Source organism: Chrysochloris asiatica, unplaced genomic scaffold (genome assembly GCF_000296735.1).
Source record: "Chrysochloris asiatica unplaced genomic scaffold, ChrAsi1.0 scaffold00157, whole genome shotgun sequence".
Classification (NCBI taxonomy): Eukaryota; Metazoa; Chordata; class Mammalia; order Afrosoricida; family Chrysochloridae; genus Chrysochloris; species Chrysochloris asiatica.
In genome coordinates, this window is record NW_006408675.1 from 2,014,721 (window position 1) to 2,020,475 (window position 5,755).

Genomic DNA, 5,755 nt, shown 5'->3' on the forward strand with positions numbered 1-5,755 from the left:
GAATTGATGCTTTTGAGTTATGGTGTTGGAGGAGAATATTGAACGGGCCATGGGCTGCCAAAAGAAGTGGAAGAAGTGAACGAGATTGCTTGGTGGCTGCAGTTAGTCCCGTCTCTCTTGCTAATTCTATCTTTACAGTCTCGGGTCCTTTTCCAGCTCTGGCTGGGAGACGATCACCCTTGAGGAGTAGGTGGCCAAAACCAAGGTGGGACACATCTCCTTTTCCACCAGGGCTGCCACTCCAAGTGGGCAGAATATTTCAGACAGGCCCCCAAATTTGTGAGAAATGTTGCTGATACCGACAAATGCTCAAGAAATCAAATTTGTACTGATTTTAGCGAGAGTGAGGTTTTCTTTATTTGATTTTGCAAAATCGGGTGCCCAACCCAGTAGACATGGGCAGACACTCTACTATGCTTTCTTCAGTGGGAGAAAAAGGGTGCAGCATGGTGGGAATTATTCATGACCTAGTGAATACCTTTTTATGAAATGCCATTCGTTTTATTTATTGTTGTGAGGGGGAAAAATGGTTTAGGACCTCTGGTGCTGTGATGCTTGAGATATAGAAGTAAAAATCTGTTGTTTCTCTTCATAGAGTTTACAGTCTAGATGACAAAACAGTACATATTTATAATATAAAAAGATATGTAAGAACACAATATAGGATATGTGGGTGCCAGATGTGTGATGCAATTTGTGCTAGAGTTTCAGGGTAGAATTCTATGGGCTGAGATTTTTTGTGGGGGTCATAAGAGGGCTTGGGGAAAATTGCTAAACAGGACCTGAGGCTCCTGGCATGGCCATTGTCTGGTGCTTCTGTTTGCTCCTTCAGATCTGTGTTCCATCCCTCTCCATTTTACTCTTGGCTGGAGGTTGACTTGCATGGGGCTATCTGTGCCTTCTGGCCTCTATTTGGGTTTGGCCAGTGGGAAGCTTTAGAGGCTATCAGAGGGAGAAATGGCTGGGATATTTTGTATTCTGGCTCACTCCTTGTAAATTCACCTGGAACTGACTGGAAGTCTAGGAGGGTCACTCTTCCTTTCAAGACATTAACTCTAGTAAATAATTTCTAGTAAATTATTTCCTCCCTTTCTTCCTTTGGTCTCAGGTAATAGCATGAGGCTGGTACATAGTCCCAGTTTACTGTACATTTCCTTGTTCTCCTATATCTGGACTCCTGGTGTGGCTTGTTGTTGTTGTTGTTAAGTGCCGTCGAATTGATGCTGACTCATAGTGACCCTGTACAATGTTTCCAAGGAGCAGCTGGTGAACTTGAAGCACCAGTCTTGCAGTTCAAACAACTTTGTGGCTAACATATTAGTACACAGAGCTACACCAGGACTTGTAAATAAACATTTTTGATTAACCTTTGTTTGTGTGGTTCATCTGTTTCATGGGGGTCTTGACATAACCTTGACTAATACAGTTGTGTAACAAACTTTTCTTTTAATGGAAACAGTTGAGACCTATGGAATATGTCTCATTCTCTCCAGCTAGATATGCAAGGTTGTTGCACCCTTTGCAGAAAGATAATCTTTATATATGTACCAGAAGAAGGAGCCCTCATAGTGTAGTGGGTTACAAGCTGGTCTGCTAACTGCAAGGTCAGTAGTTTGAATCTACCAGCAACTCCTCAGGAGAAAGATGAGGCTTCCTTTTCCCATAAAGATTTACAGCCTCAGAAACACTATACTGGGTCACTGTGCATTGGAGTTGACTCGATAGGGCACAACCACCATGCACCAGAAGAGAATGAATAACATTCTTCCCTGCATTTAAAGATCTTTTACTTAGGAATCTACTTACTTATCCTTGTTGTTGCATATGTTACCTTGGATGGATCAAGGAAAATCTTGCCCTTGGTATTCTAAATAAGTAGTTGACAATATAATTAATTTTCCAAAGTGGAACTCTTTTGAAAGTATAATTACTCTCAAAATAATTACTCATAGACAATAGGTGTAAATCAGAATTTTTGGAGGAAAACATGGCTGAATGTTAATTCTTACAAATAAAATAAAGAGATATTGTATTTGGTTCATTAATTTGAATTCATAATTCTGCCTCAGAGAAAGAGAAGATCATCACCTTCTGTTTGGTGGGGCTACCCTCTTGGCAGTCTTTAGAGGGTCCTGCTGGGCTTCAGGAGTCCTGGTGAGTGGTTGTGGGCTATTGTGTCAGACTGCAACATCACTTGAACTGCAAGGTCGGTGGTTCAAGCTGACCAGCTACTCCTTGAAAACCCTGTACAGGGTCGCTATAGGTTGGGATCAACTTGATGACACTTAACAACAATAACAACAACTGGGCTTCAGGTAAGACTCCTGTTGCCTGTGCTCATCACTACATGAAGAAGACTAACTCAGAGGCTCAGGACCATTGAAATGATTGGAAATTCTAACATTTGGGCAGAGGTTGTGTGGTAAATGGGTAATACCTAGGCACTTCCTAGTGTTACCTTTGATAGGGAAGACTTAAGCTCATAGGAAACACTTTGAAAGATTCCTCTCTGTTATTGTTGTTGGTAGGTGCTATCAAGTCTGTTTTGACTCATAGTGATCCTGTGCATAACAGAATGAAACACTTCCCAGTCTTATACCAACCTCACAATCACTGTTACACTTAAGCTCATTGCTGCTACCACTGCACTAATCCTTCTCATTGGGGGTCTTCCCCTTCTTCACTGACCCTCCACATTACCAAGCATGATATCCTTCTTCAGGTACTAGTCCCTCCTGACAACATGTCCAAAGTATAGGAGATGAAGTCTCACTATCCTGGCTTCTAATGTTTCTCTTTAAGCGTATTCAAATTCTATCTTACTGTGATCAAAATAAATATTATTTGGCTTAGGGAAGAAAGCATTCTGAGTCTGACAGATCCACAATAGATGAGAAGGCTGCAGATCCTCAGAGAGGGAAAACAATGGCAACTCAGTCAGGATTATCTGCATAAACTAAGGTTAAACAACAAAAGAAGATGGAAGGAATACACAGAGCCACCATACCAAAAATAATTGATCAACATTCAATCATTTTAGAGGTAGCATATGATCAAGGATTGGTTGAGGGGAGAAGTATGAGCTGCATAGAAAGTACTGGTGAGAAACCAGAAATTAATGGATTAACAATTGAAATATTTCAACAAATGGATGCAACTCTGAAAGTATCTATTCATCTACGCCAAGAAATTTGGAAGACAGCTACATGGCCAACTGATGGGAAGAGATCCATGCTTGTGCCCATTCCAATGAAAAGTGATTCAACAACATGTGAAAATGGTTGAACAATATCATTAATATCACATTTAAGCAATATTTTGTTGGAGATAAATTTTAAAATTTTAAAATGGTAGCAGCAATACATGGACAGGGAACAGAAATTCAAGCTGGATTCAGAAGAGGACCTGGAATATGGGATATCACTCATAATGGAACATGCACAATGTCAAATAGATCTTGGCTGAAAGCAGAGTATACCAGAAAGGCATTTACTGTGTTTTACTGACTATGCAAAGGCATTCAAATATGTGGATCATAACATTGTGAAGAATAGGGATTCCAGAACACTTAATTGTGCTCAGGCAGAATCTGTACATAGACCAAGAGACATTTGTTGGGACAGGAAAAGGAGATAATGAATGGTTTAAAATCAGGAAAAGTGTACATCATGGTTGTATCCTTTCACCATACTTATTTTGTCTTTATGCTGAGCAAATAACCTGAAAATTTGGATTATATGAAGAAGAATGTGGCATCAGGATTGGAGAAAGACTCATTAACTACTTGTGATATGTGGATGACAATCTTGCTTGCTGAAAGTGAAGAGAACTTGCAGTACTTACTGATGAAGATCAAAGCCATCAGTATGGATTACAATTCAATGTAGCAAAAACAAAAATCCTCGCAACTGGATCAATAATCAATGTCATGATTAATGGATAAAATAAGTCAAGAATTTCATTTCAGTTGGCTCCACAGCAAAACCCATGGGAGTAGTAGTTAAAATCAAATGACATATTGCATTGGGAAAATCTGCTGCAAAAGACCCCTTTAGAATGTTAAAGAGCAAATAAGATTAAGGACTGAGGTTCATGCAACACAAACCATGGGGTTCTCAATCATCTCAAGCATGCTTGGATAATGTATAAGGAATATCAAAATAGAATTGATGCCTTTGAGTTATAATTTTGGTGAAGAATATTGAATATACTATGGACTGCTAGAAGAATGAACAAATCTGTGTTGGAGGTATAACTAGAATATTCCTTAACTGTTATGATGGCAAGACTTCATCTCATATTTTTTGGATAGACACAGTGGCTACAACGGTGGAATGAAACATAGCAACAATTGTGAGGATAGTGCAGGACTGGTCAGGCAGTGTTTCATTCCATTGTACATGGGTCACTATGAATCAGAACCAACCCGATGATGGCACCTAACAACAGCAATAAACATCGGGGTGCCAGCTGCTATATAAAGCACATTAAAGATATGCACCACATCACCAGTGTATTCATGTGCTTGCAGGGCCAGTCTTATTTGAGGGATACACTGTTTTTGTAGATATTTTATTAGCTAAAAATGTGGCGATATGCTTCAAAACACCAGACCTGCCCAGTAGCCTGATGTGTGTGTGTAAGCTAATTTGTCTCATTTGGCTTTGTGCTGTTAGCTTAGATGCAGTATTTGGGATTATCTAGCCAATTACTACACTGTTTCTCTATCCTCATCTCAAGGGATTGCCTTTTAGACTCTAATAGAAAAACTACGTGTTCCCTAGAAGAACAGTTTGGTCATCCTTTGGGTAAACCTCACTTGTAATCGGTGCCAGAGTTTGTATTTATTTTCACAGCTTGAACTACCCTTTTCTCTACTTTGTCTCAGTACTTGGTGTTCTTCCTGGTGATTTATAAGGTGCACTTTGAATCACGTTCTAAAGCCTGGGGATCATCATTTCTGCTTTTGAAAACAAAGGTGTTTTGGCAGTGGGGAATTCTTCATGTGAATTCATAAATTTGTGTATGTGCATTTTAATTTTATGAAAGATGAGGAAGTTTCTGTAATTTGTTGGAAAACCTCTTCTCAGATGAAATGATATTTTTACAACACCAAATCAGAAAATTCCTAGCGTTTAGGACCTATTTATTTTTTAATGTGACTCAGATTGACCTTAGTTGAGTTTCATGTATGCACCATAGGTAATGGTCAGTTTCCTTGGTAATAAATTTTATCTATAACTCTAATAGCTGCCATGAGGCAAAAGGCTGTGGTCAAGATTATAGGCCCAGTGGCTTGTCTCTTCTTAAGTGTGATTCACTTAGAGTGGTTAGATAACTGAGCACATGCTTTCAATCCAATTATGCAGTATTTGTGAGGTCTACAGGGGCTGCTTGGTGGAGCAAAGGGTTCATGCTTGACTAATCTTAAAGTTGGCAGTGCAATTCCAACCAGTGGAGCTGTGGAATAAAGGTTTGGTGATCAACTTCCATAGGAGGATACCCAAGAAAATCCTATGGAACACATGATTTTGCCATGAGTCAGAATCAATTTGATAGCAATGGATTTTTGGTTTACAGATGACGGTATTATATGAATCAAGGTTAAATAATCATGAACGCCTATGAATTAATGTTCATCTTTTAGAATTTGTCTGAGTTCTATCTGCAGACTCTTAAAAAACTCTCTTCCTATATTTAGAAAGCTTTCCAGGAGGTTTTGATCTTTTTGTATGTGCTTCTGGAACCTTCAGTT